The sequence below is a fragment of the Caretta caretta genome, chromosome 3 (genome assembly GCF_965140235.1).
Source record: "Caretta caretta isolate rCarCar2 chromosome 3, rCarCar1.hap1, whole genome shotgun sequence".
Taxonomy (NCBI): domain Eukaryota; kingdom Metazoa; phylum Chordata; order Testudines; family Cheloniidae; genus Caretta; species Caretta caretta.
This window is the reverse complement of record NC_134208.1, coordinates 141,327,033-141,351,516: the sequence shown is the minus strand read 5'-3', so window position 1 is coordinate 141,351,516 and position 24,484 is coordinate 141,327,033. Positions and strand designations below refer to the sequence as shown.

Genomic DNA, 24,484 nt, shown 5'->3' with positions numbered 1-24,484 from the left:
CTCCACATCATTCTTTCCACTGTCCTGCTATCTTTTATATTGGAATTCCTGATTCCTCTCAGGTGGTACTCATATTGTAATTGGGGCTGCCTTAGCCCCAGCCTTTCCAGCTTCTGGGCAAGCCATCCTGCTACATAAGTGTCCTAAGAGGAAGATTAGAGGGATAAAAGGGCTATGCCAGTGAGCCAGTGACACTGGTATAGAACAAAGCATGTATCTAGGAAGGTGCAGGGTCTGACAGCTAGTCAACTAGTTATTGCCTAAACTCAAGCTTTGGGGTCTTTTGCAGTTATTCTACAACAAACAGAATAGCAGTGTCCAGGGACTCTACCTTTGGTAAGTATTACAGTACATTAACAATTATAATAGGAATTTAATGTATCTTAATAACCCTGATTATTAAAGTACAGCAAAACAATAACTGCTATTGTGCCACAGAAAGTGACTGATGACACTGTCTATTCACTTGAGGAGCTACTGAAAAAGAGGAAGCACCTCACTGTAGGAACTGAAGAAGGTAGCAATATATGGTGTATGCTTTTCTAGAAAAGTATCTGTTAACTAATGTAGAGAGTAGGCTTTGCTTTTCTCCTTCACAACTGAAGAGCCAGACACCTGAATCTTGGTTACAGCCCCATGTGATTATTTAAGCCTTTCAGAGATCTCACCAGGTCCTCCAGCAAAGCAGGAAACAAGGACCTGCAATTTCAATTAAAGGCAGTGGAGAGCAAGGAAAAGAAAAACATAACCCACTGTTTCCCATAAATATTGTCTTTGCAGGTCACTTTTAGAACAAATGTTAGGGTAAAAAAAACCCTAAAAAGTTTTTTTTGATCAATGAACATTTTTCCTTTTGGAGTGACAATGGATCCGTATACAAGTCACTATCAATTGTAAATGTAATGATGTAATTCCTCAGAAATGAAACTGCATACATATTCTGCAAAACATTAAACTGATAGACTAAAAATCAAAATACAGCAGTATGTTGCCACAGAAATTCATTTTAATGAAGCAGCAGTCTGCTGACCTAGAGTCTTTTAGTCAATGGGACTAGATACATAAGAATCACTTGTTCGAGTTAGTATTGCAGGATCAAGATCTGAGAAGCAAAAGTTTATAGTGTGTGTGTGTGTGTGTATGTGTCTTTTTTTTTTTTCTCCAGTCAACAATCAAGGAGAACTTTAAGTGGAAGAAAGTCTAGATCTTTGTTAGACATCCATTAGGATAAATATATGTAAACATGGAGAAACTAAGCAAGGAGCTACCAATGATTGTTTTAAAAGGTACAGATTTGAGATGTTCCACAGATACCTCAACTAGAGTGAGTTTTAACATTTTCCCTTGTGGTGTTACCGCTCTATTTTTCGAAGTTTGTACAGAGCGAACTGTGCCATCAGCTCTCAGGGGAAGACAAGTGTTTAAAGGAAATGAAATAAAACTCAAAACATGTCCAGATTGGATAGCTCTTGTGTGCTATAAACCGCACAATTTTATAGACGAGTTTTCTTTTAAATTACAATATAGAGAGAACACAGGCAATTGGGGCAAGTAACACTATCGGAAAAAGCAGAGCTGTTATTAAAGAGGAATATAAATGTACTCTGTATTTTACAGATCATAAGCAAAGTCCCTGTCCCAAAGAGCTCACATTCTAACTCAGAGGGGTTAGTACATGGAACAATTACTAGGCCATAACAAAGGCCCTTTGTTTTCAGTTTTTACTTTTTTTTTTTTTAACCAAAAAATTCTCAGGTTTTACAGAAGACATTATTTGGTTTTCACCAATTTTCACCTGAATTTCAGAAGTGCCAGAACTCCCCAGATCTGGCTCCATGCTCTGGCAGGGGAGAGGGCAGTTCAATCATCTGGGCCACCTAGGTTACTGGGCCACCACCTCTTCTTCTGGAGTAGGCCCTGAAGCAGAAGAGATGGAGGAGATGACGGTGCCCCCCCCCCCCCTTACTCTCCTTCATCCAGCTCTTCCACTTTTGGGCCTGCTCCAGCAGGAGAGATGGCAGCTCCATAACCGCTTACTGAGTTGCCTTTTCCTTCGCCAGAGAGGGGAGCAAGGGCAGAAGTACCAGAATGACTTGAAAGCTGGTTTATTACTATTGTCAATCCCATTATACACACGCATTCTCAGCTTTACAGATATGCTGATAATTTATCTGTACATCAAAGCAAATAAAGATTGGTGGATTACTTTTCAGGCTAAAACGGCTTGAAAATGAAAAACTATCTGATTTCCTTTCAGAACATAAGGGTTTATTTTGAAAGTTTTAAAAAACAAGATCAGGAGAAGAGAGGGATAGGTACCTTGATAGTTACCCAGAAAAGTATAAGGTGAGTGTTTTTTTTTCTCTTGACGGTTTTCAAAATTTTTGTAACAAACCTGAACAAATAGCTGAGAAACTGTAAACAAAATAAAATCAAAAAACAAAAGGGCTGAACCATAAAGTGTAGAGATAGCAGCAGGGGGATGGTTCTCCTTCCATAGGGCGTGTTGGTACAGACCTAAACAACAAATCCTAAAGCTAGGGAAATGTTCACCGCTTGCTGGCTGGGTAACCTTAGCCACACCTGCCTTTATGCCTGAAAAGGAAAATTGAAACCTAGGTGAACTACTTCTAGCTCCAGCCCAAGAACCCTTCCCAGGGGATGAGTTTCCACCCCTCTTCCCTCCGCCTGCCTCTGCCTAGCTCCTTTCCTTCCAACCCTCCCGGCCTCCGGCTCTTCCTTCCCCCTCAGCCAGCCTCCCCAGGCTGTCTGTCAGGCCGGGTCGGTCAGGCTGCCTCCTCCACTCACCTCAGCCCCCCCCTCCCCCCGCCCCGGTCTGTCTGGCTTCTCCTCCCCCCTCTGTCTGGCAGCCCCCCCCAAGTGCAGCGCTTCTCGCGAGAGCTGGGGGATGCCGCCGCCGCCGCCGCGGCCGGAGGGGGAGACACTCGGGGGGAGCCAGTGACGTCGGGAGTTTTCCCGAAAGTCAATAACGAGCCCGGCGGAGGCGAGAGCAGGGGCCCCGGGGTGGGCGAGCCAGAGCGAGGAGCCGCCGCCCTGACCCCGTGGATGCTGCGGCCGCGCTGCCCGGCCGGGCGCCTCCCTGTGTAGCGGGGACGCTCGCTCCATGTAGCCGCCGCCGCCGCCGCCGCCGCCTCCGCGCGCTGGGGCCGGAGCCGCCTCCCTCCCCCCGCGGAGACACCGGCCACCGCCAGGGACCGAGCCCGGCGGGGGGACCGGGCAGGGGGGGCGGGGACCCCCTCCCGAAGCCGCCGCCGCCGCCGCCGCCTCGGCGTCGCAGGTAACAGCCGGGTCTGGGGGCAGCTGGGGTGACGGGGCCGCCGCCGGGCGCGTGGGCAGCCCCCTCCCCGCCCGGCCCCCGGCAGCCCGCGGGGAGCCGGGGAGGGGGCGCCTCTGGCCTAGCCAGACCGTCACTGTCTGGGGCGGGAGGGAGGCTGCATCAGCGCCCAGCTCCTCCCCCTCAACCCCAGACACCCCCGAGACTGGTCCCAGCGGCCCCGGCCCGGGGGGGCTCTGACTGGCCGCCGCCCCCGGCGGGCAAGGGACGCTGTCGCGGGCGGGGGCTGCCTGTCCGGTTCACCGCAGGTTCCTGCATCGCCGAGGTGATGGCGGGGCGGGGGGAGGTGCACGGGGCTCGAAAGGCGGCTAGTTCCCACGCCGAAACCCCTCCCTCCACGACCCACCCCATCGCCTTCCTTGCCCTCCCCGCCCTCCTCCCCCTCGCCCGGCAGTGGTTTTGAGGTAAATGTAACGTAGAAGTCTGTGGTGTTAGTAGTAAATTTTTTTGTCAGCTTGGAAGTTGCGCGTGTGCTAAGAATAGAAATGTGGAAGGATGGTCTGTCTGTTCGTGGCGTTGCATTGCTCAAGGGGTGCTGCTGCTGCTGGCGGCTCTGGCAAGCAAGTAAACAAACCAACCTCCTCCTGCGCATCAGTCCTGCTGGATCAGCCATTATGGTGGCAGTCTTGCACATCCAAAAGTTGATGCTGAAGTAACTGTTGTTAGTTATGTTGGTGCGTTGCTCTCCGTTGTGGTTTCAAGGATTTCCATAGAATTATAGGCAGCACAGTTGAATAAAAAGGTCTGGCCTAGTAACGTGAGGGTTTATTGTGGCAGGGTTAGTTATTAGTTTCTGTAAACACAGTGTAATTTATTCTGACAATACAAACTGCAGTGTGTATAGGTATATGATACCTTGGCTATTTGAGGGTTAATTACTTTTGAATGAAAGTTTTTGAATCACTGGAAGTATCATAATTTATGTTTAGATTACACTGTCATGAAGTAACTAGTGGTGACAGACAGGGGGTTTATAGAGTGTTTAATTGCTATGTGTGAATTGCAATTCTCAGTTTCCTTCTGGGCAATAAACAGACATTTTACATCACTTCTAACAGTTTTTTTTTTACAATCATACCTTAATTAAAATGAGTGGCTTTAAAATAAGACTTTTGTTATCTTTAAAATGTAAATTTAAAGCTAAATGGATAATGAATGGTTTTAACACTTTTGGATAACATCACATTCCTAAATATAATTACTAGTTGAGTGGCTATTTGAATTTATTAGGCAAAAATAAATCTTTAAGATCTACTTTTGTTAAAGTAAACTTCTTATGACAAAGACATTTGTTGTTGAAGTTCGGATGTAGATAGATATTTAGTAAACTATTAGCCAGTATTAATACTTACATAATACTGCTTATAGCAGTTTGTTTTGCAGGTACTTGCTTCTGACTAACTGTAACTTTGTCATAGGGCCACTTGAATTCAGCAACCATAGTTGGTGCATATTTTGTATATATTAAAAAAACTCTTACCTGCCTTCAAACAAGTAGCATGAAAATGAACAATCTAAACTATTAACAAAGTGCTTTGCTTTTTATTTTTACAGACTTTATATAGCTTTGTATAGCTCCACGTGCATAATAAAGTTTAGGGCAGTCAGGGTTGAAGTAAGAAAGTGTGCATACAAAAGAAAAAAGTTCGTTTTGATTTTTTTGAAAGTATATTCATTAAGGATATTCTGTTTGTAGGTCTATTTGTTTTCCTGCTGGGAGTTTTAAATTGACCCCAATATTTTTAATTGGATTGGGCTGTTAATTATAGAATGTGTGTGTGTGTGCTGGTGGTTGAGGCAAACATGGAAATTCAAATAAAAGATTCAAAGGAAAACTTCATAGAGCTAAATGTTTTTCTTTGAGAGGTGTATATATATCTTTGGTTAGTCCAATTTCTCTCTCTCTCATATAAATGCAGAACCTATTTGCAAATTTTTACACAAACTGGTAAACATCTTTTGTTGTAGGTGGTTTTTTCGCTGGTTCATCTTTGTTTGTTATAAGTAGGTTGGTATTAATGTTAACTTGAGTAGATTCTACTAAGTTTTATATAGCTGTATGGAAAGTTAGTATCTCAGTGGTTTAGTATATAATTTTTGTTTGACACAAAGCCAAATTAAGAAATCAGAATCTTTTGTTGCAATTGCTACATTTTGTCTGTAGGAAGCTGGTAGTCTCTTAGCAGGTTTTGATTTATTTTGTTTGAACTGGAACTATGATAGAAACTCTAGTTCCTCCTAGAAAAGTTATATTGCTTTTGAAATGGAAGCAAATCTTATTGTGAAAAGGGACTGTATTAAGATGAACATGAAAACTTCTCTAGAGTTGATCTGTTTATAATTTAAGCTTCTGTGAGCAGGTTTATGAGAAACTATATATTGATTTATGAAAGCAATTTCAAACTGAGTGCTTCTATAGTCGTTACTCTTAAAAAACGAAACAAAACACGCCCCCACTCCCAGAGAAGTAGTGTCTTCAAAATGCCTAGAAAATGTCTTTCAGGAAACAGTTTGCAAAGTGCGCTCTCATTTCTTGGGTGCAAGTCTTATTATTTACCCATTTAAATCATTAATCCCTCCTGTTCCTAATAAACATTATAAATAGTTAAGTAACTTTTTAAAATGTTTCATTTTTAGAAGATATAGTTATGATACCAGTACACTAATGCAGTGATTCCTCTTAAAAATAACTTGGAAGCCTTGTTTACTTTGTGCCATGTTTATTAGCATAATGTAAATATCAGTTATTGTAATCCAGTTTGACTGTTCCCATCCATGATGCAAATTCAAAGTGCACAGTTAAAGTACAGTTCTGTTTTGCAATGCAGAAGGGACCTAACATCTCTTGCAATCATCCAAGGCTTTAACATGCTTCTAAAAACTATTACTAAACTTAAAACCAAAACAAAGCAACTACTAAAAACATGGGACAATGGAAACATCCTGTAACTGTGTTGGGAGAGAACTGTGTTTTAACAAAGTCTTAAAACATAGATTCTAAATTAGCTGATATTCTGTGAAAGTGTAACGAATGATACTGCAGTTGCACTTTTGAGGGTGTTAGTGTAAGCATGTTAGTGTATACTAAAACTCAAGATTAGTTTTTCCTCAGACTAAATGAAACATTCTGTCTAAAACAATTGATTTTTTTTTTTTTGGTAGAAGAAGACTTGTAAAGTAAAATAATAGAACATGTAGATTCGTAAGATGTCTGAGCAGGCTTAAATATTAAAATTTCATATAGTTAAAATCTCCATATGAAATATACATGCCCTTCATTGTTTTAGATACTCCATTATGTTTTATTTTGGAACATTCCTGGCTTAATTTTGTTTACTGTTTACCATTCTTTTAAAATGTTTGGATTACTTTTTGTTATCACTGGAGAATGTGTTCATTCATGTACAGTACGTATTTTAAATAAAAAAATAAAGGAGATTTATGTTCAGCTAATCTCACTGTTCAGCTAATTATGAAGTGTGTTTAAACAAAACTTGTCTCAACTAACGCATTTTCCTTTTGATCTGTACTAAACACGTTCACAGCATCAGAAGTTTTCATTGATAAAGTTTTGACATCAGTCACTTCTTTTGTAACAGATTGATGTGATAAACACAAGATTGTGACTGCACTTAAAGTAATGGGCAAAAAGATAAATTAGGGGTGTGTGTGTGTGGGGGGGGGAGTTATTTAGGTGTCAAAATCTAATGAAAGCAAGAAAAAAGAAAACTGCTGGCAAAATGTTATAACTTCTATATACTGTGAAAACCTCCTTTAAGTGCTGGCTTATTGCATTCTGTGAAACAGAAGAAAGAAAATATATAAGGAGAAAATATATGAGAGTAGTTTAAACTTGAGCAAACACTAAATATATAACAAGAAAGAAAATAAAAATACTACATAATTATGACAGCATATTGATTCAGCATGACAGCCTGGTTTCATGGACCTCAACTAGCATTTCAGTATTTTCGCTGTAGTTGAAGTTTTGAGGTATGAAAATAGATTTCAAGCAGGTTCTGTTGAGCAAACTCATCAGTCCCTGTAGTTAATAATTAGTAGGTGCACCAAAAAGCCGAGGAGAAGTTAAAAATTTTAAGAACAGGGGTTGGATATTGTTAAAAAGAAATTACAGTGAGAAAAGCGTATACCAGTTTCAGCACTTAAGATATTCAAAATTAGTGTAGGCTCAATTTCTTTTCAGTTTCTTAGTACCATTAACACACTTCTGTTTAGAATAGATAGTGGTTTATTTTATTTAAGTACAGTCCCCCCAAGTATTTTTCATGTATCGCCTTTTATTTTAATGGCCAGGTACTGATCTTCAGGATCAGGAGTGTGCTCAGAAATTTATTTTTTTATCACTTTTGGGGAAGCACATTAAACACACATGCATTATAGACGTTAAACCATATCAACACATGCACATAGATCGTATACACAGAAATAAACAGTATATTCACCATTTCAACAATATGTACCTTTAATCCACCTTGAATACAAGCTCCTTATTGTTTGGGGGGGCGGGGGAAGGAGAACATGTGCAAACCAAGTAAGCACACGTGCATCCATAACCACACATTATGGGGATACGTGTATAACCTCACTGAGTTTGCACACTGCATGTTAGGAGGAAATACCGTAGTAGAAAAGGGCGGGGGTGCAGAGAGCTCCTCCAGGGCCCAGGCAGCGGGGTCCAAAACTCCTCCCACCCCAGGGCTGCAGCAGGGACAGTGAGCTCCACCTGCACCAGGGCTCCAGTGTGGGATGCAGAGCTCCTATGGCCCTGGGGCTGCTGGGGAAGGGGGAGAGCAAACTCCTCCAGTCTGAGTCCCCAGTGAGGGGCACAGAACTCCTCCTGCTCCTGGGCTGTGGTGGGGAGACTGAGAGAGCTCCTCTCCCTGAGGGCTGGAGGAGGTCCGCTCTCCCCGTCACAGCCCCAGGGCCGGGGGAGTTCTTGGGTCCCCGCCGATCATTGTGGAGGCCCTTGCCATTGCTTCTTCCCAGCACTTGTGCACGCCCCTGTTCAGGGTTAGAAATTGTGGCTGAAAACAAGTAGTCACACTCCTGTGTTTTTTGATTTGGTGACCATAGTAACTGGATTTACAGAGCAGTATGGGAATGTGAAAACTTACACACTCAATGTGCAGCAGCAGTCAAAAAAGCAAATAGAATGTTGGGAATCATTAAGAAAGGGATAGATAAGACAGAAAATATCATATTGTCTCTATATAAATCCATGGTGTGCCCGCATCTTGAATGCTGCATACAGATGTGGTTGCCCCATCTCAAAAAAGATATATTGGAATTGGAAAGGGTTCAGAAAAGGGCAACAAAAATGATTAAGTGTATGGAACAGCTTCTGTATGAGGAGAGATTAATAAGACTGGGACTTTTCAGCTTGGAAAACAGATGACGACTAAGTGGGGGTATGTTTGAGGTCTATAAAATCATGACTGGTATAGAGAAAGTAATTAAGGAAGTGTTATTTACTCCTTCTCATAACGGAAGAACTAGGGGCCACCAAATGAAATTAATAGGAAGCAGATTTAAAACAAACAAAAGGAAGTATTGCTTCACACAACGCACAGTCAACCTGTGGAACTCTTTGCCAGAGGATGTTATGAAGGCCAAGACTATAACGAGGTTCAAAAAAGAACTAGAGCTCATGGAGAGTAGGTCCATCAATCGCTATTAGCCAGGCTGGGCAGGGATGGTGTCCCTAGCCTCTATTTGACAGAAGCTGGGAATGAGCAACAGGGAATGGATCACTTGATTACCTGTTCTGTTCATTCCCTCTAGGGCACCTGGCATTGGCCACTGTTGGAAGACAGGATACAGGGCTAGATGGACCTTTTGGTCTGAACCAGTATGACTGTTCTTATGTACTAAGGTCCCAGTCCTGTAGGCCCATGTATCGACATAACTTTACTCACTTTATATATTTTAACTTTAATTGGACTATGTGCTCATGTAGGTGAAGTTACCTGTTTGCACCATTATTTGTAGCACTGAGGCAAACCACCTGATCCAGGTCCACTGATATCAATCAAGGTCTTTCCATTAACTTCGGTTGGTGGTGAATGGGGGTCCTTAATGAATAAGTGTGCCAAATTTCCTTTCAGAGGTAGTTTAATACCATAACTCAGTATTCCTCAAATTGAAAGTCTAAATTTCTGAACACTATAGATGAACAATTTTTGAGAAGATAGTTTCACTTTACCAACAAGCAAAAAGAGTACTTTAATAGGTGGTTTCTTTAGATACAACTGGCATTCTTTGTCTTGTTAATGTCTATTGAATTCAAATTCTTTTTTCTTTGAAAAGTATATACTTTTTTGTATTTTGACGGGAAAAAGTGCATGTTAAGGTATGAATATTAGAATGAGCTGATAGTTAAGTGTTCGACAAATTTAAAATCTGTAAACAAAAGTATAACCAAAATTAAGACAAATGCCATTAAAAAGCAGTTAATAATAGAGTATAAGGAGATAAGTAGATTTAAAGGCCAGAAGAGACCCTGATGATCGTCTAAATCTGACCTCCTGTGGAACACAAACCAAAGATCCTCACCCAGTAATCTGTGCCTCAAGCCCCTAATTTATTTGAGCTCTAGCGTATCTTTTAGGAAGATATACAGTGTTGATTTAGAGACTTCCAAGTGATTGGAGAATCCACCAAATCCTTGGGAAATATACAAGTTGAGCCCCGATTTTGAAGAAAATTATAACAAATAGGAGCTATTCGATGGATTTAGCTGAGAAGTTAGAGCATGGTTCAGTGTTATCAAATTAAAGTTCTGGCAATTTATGGATGCTGTGAGGGATGGGACCTCTAAGTTATATTTCCACAGTTGTATACTAATATAAAGTATCATTGCACCATTTAAAAATTAATTAATAAATATGACTTTGAGAATGCATAATGTAATTTCTTGGTGAAAGTTTTATTGTACTTCTCTGTCTGAAATAAAGTGTTTTGAAAACAAATTAAAACTGATCTGAGTATTTTCCTGTACTTAATTTTGTTATTTATAGTGGCTCACGGACCCTTGGATTTTATTTTTTAATCTGTATAGTGGCAACAGGGTTGAAGGTGCTTTATGCCTGGCTAGATAATCAAGTTCCAGAGAAGTAAAATACACATGTATGAACTTTTGTATATGAATTCAGTTGGACTACTCACCCACACACACGTTTACATATGCATGTGTGCAGGATCAGAGCCTAAGTAGACAGCTTACAGACAGACGGTTTGGGAGAAGAGAAAGGGGTGAAACAGAAGAACAGAAACAGGGAAGAAGGAGGATCCTGGGAACTACAGGCCAGTCAGCCTCACCTCAGTCCCTGGAAAAATCATGGAGCAGGTCCTCAAAGAATCAATCCTGAAGCACTTGCATGAGAGGAAAGTGATCAGGAACAGCCAGCATGGATTCACCAAGGGAAGGTCATGCCTGACTAATCTAATCGCCTTTTATGATGAGATTACTGGTTCTGTGGATGAAGGGAAAGCAGTGGATGTATTGTTTCTTGACTTTAGCAAAGCTTTTGACACAGTCTCCCACAGTATTCTTGTCAGCAAGTTAAGGAAGTATGGGCTGGAAGAATGCACTATAAGGTGGGTAGAAAGCTGGCTAGATTGTCGGGCTCAACGGGTAGTTATCAATGGCTCCATGTCTAGTTGGCAGCCGGTATCAAGTGGAGTGCCCCAAGGGTCGGTCCTGGGGCCGGTTTTGTTCAATATCTTCATAAATGATCTGGAGGATGGTGTGGATTGCACTCTCAGCAAATTTGCGGATGATACTAAACTGGGAGGAGTGGTAGATATGCTGGAGGGGAGGGATAGGATACAGAAGGACCTAGACAAATTGGAGGATTGGGCCAAAAGAAATCTGATGAGGTTCAATAAGGATAAGTGCAGGGTCCTGCACTTAGGACGGAAGAACCCAATGCACAGCTACAGACTAGGGACCGAATGGCTAGGCAGCAGTTCTGCGGAAAAGGACCTAGGGGTGACAGTGGACGAGAAGCTGGATATGAGTCAGCAGTGTGCCCTTGTTGCCAAGAAGGCCAATGGCATTTTGGGATGTATAAGTAGGGGCATAGCGAGCAGATCGAGGGACGTGATCGTTCCCCTCTATTCGACATTGGTGAGGCCTCATCTGGAGTACTGTGTCCAGTTTTGGGCCCCACACTTCAAGAAGGATGTGGATAAATTGGAGAGAGTCCAGCGAAGGGCAACAAAAATGATTAGGGGTCTGGAACACATGAGTTATGAGGAGAGGCTGAGGGAGCTGGGATTGTTTAGCCTGCAGAAGAGAAGAATGAGGGGGGATTTGATAGCTGCTTTCAACTACCTGAAAGGGGGTTCCAAAGAGGATGGCTCTAGACTGTTCTCAATGGTAGCAGATGACAGAACGAGGAGTAATGGTCTCAAGTTGCAGTGGGGGAGGTTTAGATTGGATATTAGGAAAAACTTTTTCACTAAGAGGGTGGTGAAACACTGGAATGTGTTACCTAGGGAGGTGGTAGAATCTCCTTCCTTAGAAGTTTTTAAGGTCCAAGGCTTGACAAAGCCCTGGCTGGGATGATTTAACTGGGAATTGGTCCTGCTTCGAGCAGGGGGTTGGACTAGATGACCTTCTGGGGTCCCTTCCAACCCTTATATTCTATGATTCTATGATTCTATGAATGGTGAGGTTAAGTGTGCTTCTTGGATGCTTGATAACTTATTAAAATCCAGATTAATGGGAATTTCTGAATGCATTAAAATCAGTCCACGTAAGTGCCTAAATATGGATTTAGATTCCTGATTTTAGGCATCCAATTTTGAAAATGCAAAATCTTTGCCGTAAAACTTATTTTGCTTGGCTATTATGAGTCATTACTAGGCCTTTTTAAAACAAAACTTTATCTGTATTAAAAATGACAAATTTGTATTTCAATTATAATTTATAGTATGCTAACTATATTACATGCAATTTAAAATTCTCAGTAGAGAATCCTGAACGTAGTTCTGATACTTATCGCTAATAACATGAATGAAATGACTCACTTTATTTAAATAAACCTAATGCCACTACCAGGTTTAATCTACTGGTGCCTTTTCTTCTTTGACATCTAGTTTTAAATTTTGTTAATTTAAGGAGATTTGTTTAGTTTGAGTTAAAAGGAGAAACTACTTAATGTTTTCCCTCTGTTATATTTCCAAGACTCACCCTAATAAACTGATGTCTGGTGTGTGGTGGGTTTTTTTGTTGTTGTTGTAAACTGGCAGTTTAAAATTTTAAATCACATTTGTCAGTAAATGTTTGACATTGTTTTGAGAGGGGGAAGAACTTGAAAAAATAGAGGCATGTTAAAGCTATTTCACCTGGGAAAAGAGAAGGTAAAAGAGACATCCTTAAGATTCTTAAAAGCCAGCAGAAGGATCCACTAATTTTTAATGTTTCCATGTCTTCATGTATGTAATGAGTTTTTGTTTCTTTGGTAAGTAAGAACAGAGTTGGTCAGTTCAAATTTCTGTGGCTATAGCCTTGTGTGTTAATCAGTCAGTAAGAACAACTTGTTTTTTTTCCATTATTAATATGAACAGAAATGCAGATTTATAGTTAACCAGTAAAATTTCGAACAAAATCTAAATAAAAAAAGTTTTCATTTAATGTAAGTTTTGCTAATATTACATTGTGCCTCTATTTTCTTAATTGCAGCATTCCCAAAGCATTCCTTGGTTTATTTTTGCAAATAAATTTAATGAAGCTAGAATTATTCTTTTTTAATGCGGGACACACATCCTACATATGGGTGCATTTGGAGCAGATCCGGGAATCGCAATAACCCATTTATCTTTCTCAGTGTACTTCTTCCCCCGGTGTAAGAGGGAGACACTGCTGTCTTTCCATGCACCATTTTATAGCTTCAAGTAAATCCTTTTTTTAACCATGAGATAAAGCTTTTTAAAAACAGATTAATACCAATATTCTGAAATATTGTATGGCTTTTGCTGCGAATTTTAAATGAAAAGAAAAATATATATATGATGCTTATTATTAAAGAGTCTAAGTTTGTTAGGTTAATTTTATAAACTACAGAGGATGGAAGACTATTGGGAAGGAATTTAAGGATTAATGTAAGCGTGTTAAGTAATACATACTAAAAGACTGGCATCTTATAGTGATATGTGCTAGCTTATATTACTCTTATTACCTTTGTCCCATGTAATCAATTTTTTATTAGCTTCAGAAATGAATTAATCAGTAATACCCCTCTTCCTGGTCCCTTTTGTTGAGTAATGGTGGTATTTAAACCATTCAGCCCCATGGAGACTGTACAGACCACAACGAGAGATGTACTCTATTCTGCAAATGTTTATTTACAACCAAAGTTCTGGATCACTTTCACTTTAAAAAAAAAATGCCAATCCACTCAGTCCTATGCTTTTTCTGAATCTCTCTCTATATTGTACCGTTTGAGTCCCTTTCATTAGACATGTACACTAAATTAAATAGCTACATCCTGTGCCACCATGTACCCTGCATCATGGCCTTTCTTGTCCTAACTAATTATGATGGACAACATCTCTAGTTGTTTTGATTAGCATTCTAAATGATAGTGGATGTACACAACTTAGAATTTAATATTTTTGATATGAAGAAGATAAGTATGGACCTTTTGATTTTGGTATCCCTCTCATTCTGTATTAGTTGAATGATCGAAGAATTTGGAGATTTTGAGGGCATCATTAAACTCCTATAAAAGAGGCAATTATTACAGGGCTACATTCATGGCTATTACAAGGCTGCCTGGTCCTGGAGCCTTAGTTCCTTTCATAATTTTAATGGTCTGTTCAATTGTCTCCATTTTTATAGGAGGTACTATCACCTTTCTAGATTTGCAGGGTTTTGCTGCTATACTTTCATTACTGTAGAATTTTAATTGAAAAAAATTTGTTCATAATTATTTGAGCTTAGTAACTGATTATTTCTTTCATTTTTAATGACATTGAAAACTTATTTATGATCACATTAACCAGTATTTTCTAAAATGTATTCCCCAAGTCACATGTAATATTTGAGCAATTTGTGGGCAGTTAAGATTTTATAGGTGTTAGATTTTTTTTGTATTTTTTCTCTTCATGATATAACTACAGGGCAGAGTTAAGGTTGTCTAAATTGCTTAATGGTGCATTTCTTACCTTAACATGTTACGATTTCTTTTAATTGTAACCTAAGCTCTGAATTTCGTGGGTTTGTACTACTGGATTTTGGGATAATTACTAAATTCTTACAATTTTTTTTACATTGGTATTACTTCTAAGTACTCTCAACCTTAACTCAATATTAGCACAGCTTTTGTGTGTGAATTTTTTTAGTTTTTAAAAATAATTAAAAACATCACACACAAACACTAAACAAGAAACCGCATGCTACCATGCAGTATTTCTAAAGATGGGTAAATATGTAGTATCAACCTTAAATAAAAAAATAAGACTAAAGATTTTTAAGACTTCAAACAACAAAACAACCAGAGCAGTCAGATCATAGCAGCCGGATTAACTGGTTTTACAGATATTTTGCATCATCACAGAAGAACAGAGCAATGAAATTGTACTGCTGAATCTGGTCTTTAGTTTTCAATTTACTTACTCTTTTAGAGAGCTGTGTTAGATTAGTGCTATGTGGTGGGAAAATAGGGGAACCCAGCCTGAATCTCAATATCTCTGTGCTTTGAGGGCGCCTCCTACACTTCTGCCTCAGTTCCCCCAGCAGCATAGTCTCAGTGTACATTGGTGCTGCGGCCTCATTGCCATGGGGAGCATTGATGCCCAAGCTACCATGCAGCCACTGGTGAGTTCCCAGATGCAGTTTTGTGTCCAATTTTGGGCACCACATTTTAAGAAATATGAGGCAAATTGGAGAGAGTCCAGAAGAGAGCAACACAAATGATAAAATATTTAGAAAACCTGACTTCCGAAGAAAGATTTAAAAAAAAACTGGGTATGTTTAGTCTTGAGAAAAGAAGATCGAAGGGGAGACCTGATAAGTCTTCAGATACATTGATCACTGTCTTGTTAAGAGATTCTCCATGTCCACTGAAGATAGGACAAGAAGTAATTGGTTTAATTTGAACTAAGGAAGATTTAGGTTGGATAAGTGCAGGAATAGGTTACCAAGGCAAGGTGGTGGAATTCCTATCAGTGGAGGTTTTTAACAACAGATTAGACACCTGTCAGGGATGGTCTAGAGATACTTGGTCCTGTCTCAGCATGGGGGGATGGGCTAGATGACCTTTCAAGGTCCCTTCTAGGCCTACATTTCTATAATTAATCGTCCAGCAAGCTTCTTGGCCATCTCTGTTAAAACTCTTGGATGCACATTATCCAGACCTGCTTATTTCTGCTGTTTAACTTTTTCCTGAGTTACTATTGGAATGGAAAATGTTTTTTCATCATTGGATATAATTGTCATCTTTTCCCCCCTCAAATACAGAACAGAAGTATTTATTGAACACTTATGTCTCTTCTGCATTATTATTGACAGTTCTGCCATTTTCATTTAGTAATGGATCATTATCTGTGTTAGGATCCTTTTTGTGTCTGTTATACATTTTTAAAAAAAAATCTCAAAACGAAAACTACTTATTGTCCTGAGCTCTGTTGGCCATAGATTGTTTCTCTTATCAATTTTGTACAATTCCTGGCTTCATTCTCACTCTTATCTGGTTAGATTAATATTTATTTATACAAACTGCATCTCCTTCAACAGGAGAGATTGTGAGAGATGTTCCCCAGAATCAGGGCACTCTCCTGAAAGGTGTGAGTTGAAATTCCTGATCTAAATCAGGCAGAGAGGCGAATTGAACCTGTCTCCCCACATCCTGCTTGATGCTGTAACCATGAGGCTGAAGTTTATAAGGGAAGCACCACCGCCCTTTTTATTGTTTGTTTGTGAGAAGGGGCATAGGCACCTAACTTCGAGAGAGAGTTCACAGGTGTAAATCCTGAGCAGAGGCAGGCACCTCTCTCTGGCCCAGCACGTGGCTCCCTTTGAGGGGTGGGGATTAGGTGACATTTCCTGTTGGATAGGTTAAGAGGCTCCCTGCTCAGCATTCTGGCTTTTGTGGATCCCATTCTTAAGTGTCTAACTCCCTGTTCATTGTACAGGGAGTCTGGGTGCCTAACGGTGGGCTGTGGATTCTATTATGCAGTAGAATGCCTAAAATAAGGTTCAGCATTGTAATGTCTAAGTCCCTTTTGTGAGTCTCGCCCTGAATCTCTGTCTCTCTGCTCCAAAATTACGTGAGGGTAGGAGCTTATGTTTTTGTGAGAGTATGTGCAGAAGGGGACAAAATTGTTTTGTTCGCGCTGGCAACATTGTCTCCCTTTTCTTATCCAGCTATCCCTTCCTTCTGGGAAAGGGGAGGATTTCTACCAGGATGCTGTCCCTTTCCTAGGCTCTTGTTTGGTGCTTTCATGTTTTGTAGCAGTCTACTTATTAGGTGTCTGATAAATTTGAAGCTCCCTAACCTCTCTTATTTCTAGGAGGGAGAAAGAGCACGCTCCATCATAACTTCTAGAGGTACCAGACTGCTACAGTGGTCCATGGAAGCTTCTTTGTCCTTCCCAGGCTCTATTTTTAAGTTCTCTCTTTGGTGAATAGTTTCAGTGCTTATGTTTTTAGCTGCTCTTATCTTTCCTATGCAGCAGCAGAGTATAATTGACCTGATTCTTGTCAGTTTCACTGCTCTGAGAGTTGTGAATAGTAGTAATGAAAGCTAAAAAGGCACTGGTCGCTTTTCGTTCATCTTCAGCTTGAGAAAGCTCTGGCACCAGAGCCTCTAGCACTATCTGTGTGGTCCATTCTTAAGACAGCACTGCATCAGTTGACACTTAATTCATGTTTGGAAGTGTGTCTTTGCAGTCATACGGGCTAGAAACTTAATTTAAAAAATGAAATGTTAGTTTTTTCATTGCATGTGGAATAGCTGAATGTAACCCCTTAATACTGGTTTCATAGCATCCCAAAGCAGAGAGGAGAAATGTTATCCTCATTGGTTCTGAAGCTGAATCTTTTTTTTTATATGATTTAAAAATTATTTACCTTGTTGGAGTTAAAAGTTGAACTTGCATCGTCAAATGTATCGAAGAATAGGTTCCTGTGTGTGTGTATGATATATCATGTGCATGATTTGCTGTTACAGCACTGGAGGAGATTGTCTGTAAAAGTTCTTGCTGTTGCAGGGAGACACAACCCAATCCATTCTGATATATTTTCCAGCAATGGAAGAATATAAGGTAAATTCTTCCTTTTTAGGGAGCAGTTGGCCTGCAAGAGGCCTTTAATGTTAGTTCCTTCATGCACTGAGTTTGCTGGTTTTGTTAGATAAACTTACATTCTAGGATGCTAGCAACTATGGTATTGTCATTGCTGTTTAAAATTCCCAGTATTTGTTATGTTTTGAGTATCATTAATATATACACAGAAATGTGTGGGTTATATCTGTTATGGCTAAAGTTAATATTTGTCCTTGAAGTTCTTCTTGCTGCAAGCCATCTTACCTTCATAACTTTCAATTATTTTTGTCTGCCATTGCAACATTTTGTGAATACAAGGAAATTGTATTTTAAAACGTGCTCCTAGGTCAGCAAGCACATGCCCTATCATATCTTTCATTTGAAATTGTTCTTCTAGGAAAGATGCATTTCCTTAAGAAATATGATATAAATATAATACGTTGCTTTTTCTAACTGTAAATTAAAACAAACAAAAAACCATAGTTTAGTGGGGTCTGGAAAAACTTTAATATCCTAGGAAGAAAATATTTTTTCACCTAAATGTTGCCCTGTTATATTCATTATTTTGTATATACTGTATTTTAGCTCCCATTTTCTTGTATTATTGTATATTCAATATACTCCCTAATATATTGTCTTATTACCAGCACCACACTCCTTTTCAAGCTCAAACTATCACTTTCCCTCAGTGTGATAAAATAAACTCTCATCCCATTCAGAATATTTAAAATTGAAGTTTAGTCCACCCTCAGTCCCTGTCAGTGTTGGTAGAATTATAGTTTCCTGTCCAAACACTGAAAAAAGCTTTTTTTACTCATCTCTTGCTATCAGACAGACCTACAAAAATGGGAAAATTACTGTACTGGGAACAGTGAAAGTGACTATAGGTGACTATGTCCATCTGATCCTTTCAGTATCCAGCTATTCTGGAACGTCAGATGTGTTGGGGAACATCAGAGTTGTTGACTGACCAAATTACAGAGTTGTTTGGGAACAAAATGAAGGTCCTGTGTATGTTACAAAATGGAACATTATTATTGGGCCTCTTGAAATAGGTGAAGTTCCAGTATAGACAAGAGTCTTATTTGTAAATAACACATCGCATCCTACTTTTCTCTAATGAACTCCATATGGTCCTAAAAGCCCCCCATTGCATATTCGAGAGAGAGTGTGTTTCTGAACAGATATGTTTTAAATGAAGTTTCACAATAAGATCAATTTTGACATCCCTGGTCCCAAGTAACTCTTGAAAATCTAATCTGTGTTTTACAGGCTTAGTTTCAGAGTGAAGTAAAATGTTTTCACAAAGTTTCAGCAAAATTTAATAAATGGGGTTTAAAGCTACAAATATCTTAAAATGGCCCCTTTGAAATTTGATCTTACTGTACATTTATTTTAATTTCTCGAGTTCAGTATTAACTTGTTTACTACCTTCTCTAACTTCACATATAATTATGATTTGTTTGAAGAGTTTACTTTTTGTTAAGCAAAGTTATTAACAATTGTTGTATCCAGGACTAAAGGTTATAGTCAGGGTGGATAAAAATCAATGATTTTTTAAAATAAATAAAAAAAAATCCAATTTTTTTTTAAAAATGCTTTTTGAGGAAACAACCTATCTAAAGATAATTTTAATTGTTAATTACAGCTCAAAGATATCTCATCATGGAATAGGGATTATAAATTCTAATTCTGTAGTATGAGACAATATATTCATGTAATGCTTTAAGAAAAGTTTTGTAAGTGAGTTCGAATAGTTAATAGACTAGGGACCCAATTTTATGGGGTTCCAGGGGCTTCTGTATAGATTAGTTAGGTTAATCTTTCTATCTACCCAATGGGACTCAGTGCTCAGTGTAGAAGATACCATAAGAGATGCCTAGTTTTGCAGTTCTCAAAATGTGGATTTGTGTCTCCAGAGATAACATGCATGTTAACAGCAAAAATGTTTTTAAATAAATAATATATAGAGGTGAGAAATAACAGACCTCAACCTTATTGTCCCTCTCAAATTTGTGTACACAGAGTCAATCCCTTACCTCGCTAAAAGTGCAAAGTTTCAAAAAGTTCAGTGAATAGAAGATTGTTAGGGGTGGAATAGATCTGGAAAAGGAGATGTCTGGAGATAAATGTGAGAAGGGAGGGACAGGCAGTAGAAACAAAAGTGAAACTGTTTCAAGGAGCATATTCCAGAAGTCTTGAGGTCTTTCTGAGTGTAGCTTTCATTGATTTGAGATCTACTATATCATTCTCTCACTAGAAGGGAAAACATATAATGGCAGCATGCCATAAGAGAGACCAAGTTTGGGAATATTTTAATGAAGTTCCTCTACCTGTGGGTAAGATGGGCATGTGTGCAAAACGCAAACACTGCAACAAAGAAATGGAAGGCCTGGCTGCCCTAATGAAACAACATTATGAGAAGTGTTCCTTCTCAGGAGGAAGCTGCATTGAAGATGATGAACATGTCTGAACATGCAGGATCTTCAGGTTGGTCAACTGCTTTATTTCATACTTCTTTCTTAAGGACTGCCTGTCTTCCTTCTGGACTAATTTTGAATTCTCATGTTTGAGCAAAAAATATAGTTGTTACTCTATGGTACTATCATTTTAGATGCAGTTGTGATAAAAAATAAATAGCTGAAATAGGCAGATCTTCCTTTTACAATTTCACCTTTAAAGTAGTACTGAGTGTCAGTGAATGTAATGAGTAATACTAAATGAGCAGTATGGTAATAATAATTAAATAACTGCATTGACTTATTTTATTTAGGCGACTCCATCCTCAACATACAGGATTCTGAAGACTATCCACCTTCAAGATCACCATCATTTTCTATAGTTTCAGAGTTATCTGCCAGCGATACATCAGGAAATGCACACACAGCAAATATTTACAAGAAACAGCAGTAAGAGCTATAACAAACTGTGGGGAAAAAATTCAAATGTCTAGTATGTAGCTTGGTCACCAACAATGCTGCAAATGTATCCAAGATGAGAAGAAATTATTTGGAAGAGAGTCCCAAGCTAATAACATACGGTTGCAGTGCTCATTTGATGCAGCTCCTAGCCAAAGACTTCAGTGTTCCAGAAATAAAGGCTAATGCTGTTGAAATTGCAAAATACTTCTGTTAACAACCACTTTGCAGCAGCTGCTCTGAAAAAAGTAGGAGGAGCCAAGCTAACTCTCCCACAAGACGTGCGATGGAACTCAGTAGTGGACTGTTTTGAGCACTATATCAAGAACTGGCATAATCTGATGACAGTTAGTGAACAAAATCGTGAAAAAATAAATGGCACTGTCACAGCCAAAGTTCTCAACATCGGGCTTAAGAGAAATGTTGAACACATGCTGAGTACCCTGAAGCTTATTTCTGTAGCCTTGAACAAAATACAGGGAAATAGCGGTTTTATTGCTGACACTGTTGAAATTTGGAAGGAACTGAGTGAGATCTTAAGAGAAATATGCAATGACCGAGTTAAATTACAAGCATTAAAAAAAAAAAAAATAGGACAAGCACTATCTCCAGCTCATTTTCTTGCAGATATTCTCAATACTCAGTACCAGGGTCAAACCTTAACTGCTGAAGAAGAGGAGATGGCTATGACATGGACATCCAGCAATCATCCCTCCATAATGCCAACTATAATAAACTTCAGCGCTAAGGGTGAACCATTCAAGAAATAGATGTTTGTTGATGATGATTTAAAGAAAGTCACATCAGTGAACTGGTGGAAGTCACTTAAGCACTTGGATTCAGAGACTGTTGAAGTGATAATCTCACTTTTAACAGCAGTAGCTTCTTTTGCCGGTGTAGAAGAATATTTTTTTCCTTTGGACTAATTAATTCCAAACTGAGAAATCGTTTGGGACCTGAAAAACCAGGAAAGCTTGTTTTTCTTTTCCAGATTATGGGCAAACAGGAAAATGAAAGTGAAGACGACTGAGTTAGCTGCAGAAGCCAGTATTTTCAGTTTCTCATGTTGACCTGGCTGACACAGTTGATTTGATTTTTTTTTTAATTTCATTTAACTATTTTAGTTAAAAACAATTTTAACAAAAGCAAATCTGATTTTAAAAAACTTGAATGTTTAACTAAATACAAAAATTCATAGGCTTTTTTGTTAAAATATTATATGTTTGCTGTTGAGGAAAAAAAATCCAGGATACTTAACTTGTTATTTAATTAAATAAAACAATTTAAATGTCTGTCTGGTGATGTTCTCCTCCTGATACAGCATGGCAAGAAAATCCTCCAAATATTAATGATAGTTCACCTCCCAATGACTTCATAAATATCTGCTTCAATTACCTTTGGTAAATGAAATAACCAAACAGTCATTCATTTTCTGATAGAGCTATAAAACTAATCTGAAAAGTTTTCTAAATAAATCACTTAAAAATGTATAGTGTGTACCTTCTAAAAATGAAACCTACATCTATCTCTGAGTTGTGAAGAACATGTATTGTTATAACAACCAACAAGAATGCACTTTTATGTAGAAATCCATGATTAAATCGAGTCTTCCTGACTAGTGATTTAAATCAAATCCACCCATGTCAGGGTCCCATAAACAGTCCAGGCAATTCTTAAGTAATACTGTGATGCTTGAGGTAATTCAGTCAATTATCTTCTTATCCAGTTCATTTTGTGAATTTCAGTTCTGTTGGTTGAAGTGCTGCAAGGTATTTAGGTGGGGAAGATCCCACGAGCATACACTTTGAGGTTACTGTGATATTTGTTCACTTTATCAGTAAAGAAATAATATATTGCCCATCTGTCAACATCTCCTTCTAACTGATGCTAACTTAATCAACATTCATGGCGAAACCGTGGTATTCTTCAGCATAAGTTTTTTTTTTTTATTCAAACATTCAGGTGACAGAGTGCACACACTAACTATTCTTAATGATCACTGTATAGGAATAGAAGATTATTGCTACATCACAGTATAAAAGATTATCTCTGAAATTATTATAGAGACTAGCCACTTTTGGAAAACCTTAGGCACACCAACTAAAATAAACTATTTAATTTATTACACACACCCACCTACCTACAAGAAGTGGAAAATATGTTAAACTCTCAGAAAGGGTGAAAAAATAACTATAACCCATGGTAGGCATGTACATTGCAGTTTTAACTTGTTTATATTTTGGCTTGGCAGAATTATTTTTATTTTTTATGTTTTCAGTGGATAATAGTTTTATTTTTAGCATTTTTTTCTGATTTTTTAAAAAATCTATTTAAATTTTCACATTTGTGGGAATTTAAGGGGGTGGAGTCAGACAGTGGGAAGAGTCAGACAATAATTATTTAATGACAGTAGATGTTGAGATTTATAACTGTTAAAACACAAATCGTCAGTATCACATGTCAAAATATACAAATTAAATATCCTTAAATAAAACACTAATTAGTTCTCCAGCAGCACTTTTCTTTCTTTATCTGTAAACTTTGATTATTGATGGAACAACTTTTTTTTGTTGGTTTATGTGTGTATGGTAAAATTGACTTCTACTGACATTTACTGGTAAAAATCTAACCCTTTCAAGCCTCTGTGTGTGTGTGTATATATATATGTGTGTGTGTGTGTATATATATATATATATATTTATAACACAATATAAAAACCGAATATTAATATTAAACTGAAAAATTAACAGAAAATCAAAAGCTAACCAGGATGCTCAGTGGAATGATGAGATAGAAAGTCACTTGCAAAAAAATGAATGACCACAAAGATCAAGTGACTTGGGAATGTCAGAAAGATGCTATTAAAGAAGCTGCAGATAAATAAGTAGGGAAGAAGTTAATAGGTAAGAAAAACCCAAGGGTAACAGAAGAAATCATTGTTCTGATGGATGAAAGAAGGAAAGTAAAAGCACAAAGATAGATAACAGAAAAAGGGGAATATGGAAGACTAAATAAAATGATGAAAAAGAAATGGAGATTATCTGAGAAATACAAATAATCTGAATAATTGGATAAAGAGAATGAAGTGAGCGGTATCAAAATATAACTGTTTTCAGTTGCAGAAGTTAATTACATAGACAAGTTAGATGTTTTCAAGTCACGACGGCCTGATGAAATACATCCTAGAATACTCAAGGAGCTGACTGAGGGGATTTGAGCCGTTAGCGATTATCTTAGAATAGTCATGGAAGACGGGAGAGATTCCAGAGGACTGGATAATGGCAAATATAGTGCCCATCCATAAAAAGGGGAATAAGGATAACCCAGGGAATTACAGACCAGTTAACTTAACTTCTGTACCCAGAAAGATAATTATTTGCTCCATTAATTTGAAAACACCGAGAAGATAAGCTGCTAAGTAACAGTCAGCATGGATTTGTCAAGAACAAATCAGGTCAAACCAACCTAATAGCTTTCTTTGACAGGGTAACGAGCCTTGTGGATAGGGAGGAAGTGGTAGATGTGGTATATCTTCACTTTAGTAATGCTTTTGATACTATCTCGCATGACCTCTTCAAAAACAAACTAGGGAAATACAATCTAGATGGAGCTACTGTAAGGTGGGTGCATAACTGGTTGGAAACCATTCCCACAGAGTAGTTATCGGTGGTTCCCAGTCAAGCTGGTAGGGCATATTGAGTGAGGTCCCACAGGGATCAGTTCTGGGTCCGGTTCTGTGCAATATCTTCATCAGTGATTTAGATAATGGCATATAGAGTACACTTATAAAGTTTGCAGATGATACCAAGCTGGGAGAGGTTGCAAGTGCTTTGGAGGATAGGATTAAAATTCAAAATGATCTGGACAAGCTAGAGAATGGTCTGAAGTAAATAGGATGAAATTCAATAAAGACAAATGT

At 38.6% G+C, this 24,484-nt stretch overlaps 1 protein-coding gene across 7 annotated transcripts in view; it reads left to right on the top strand.

Moving 5' to 3' along the window:
• Positions 1–2,919: 2,919 nt before the first annotated feature.
• AKT3 (AKT serine/threonine kinase 3) overlaps positions 2,920–24,484 on the top strand; it is a 265,359-nt gene continuing 243,794 nt past the window's right edge. For 2 of the 7 annotated variants that reach the window (XM_075126960.1, XM_075126959.1), the window contains exon 1: positions 3,687–3,759. The gene's annotated coding sequence lies outside the window, so the exon portion shown is untranslated. Of the gene's footprint in view, positions 3,299–3,494; positions 3,621–3,684; positions 3,760–24,484 lie in introns of those variants that run through there. The other 5 variants (XM_048843724.2, XM_048843729.2, XM_048843725.2 and 2 more) reach the window with 5 other exon arrangements.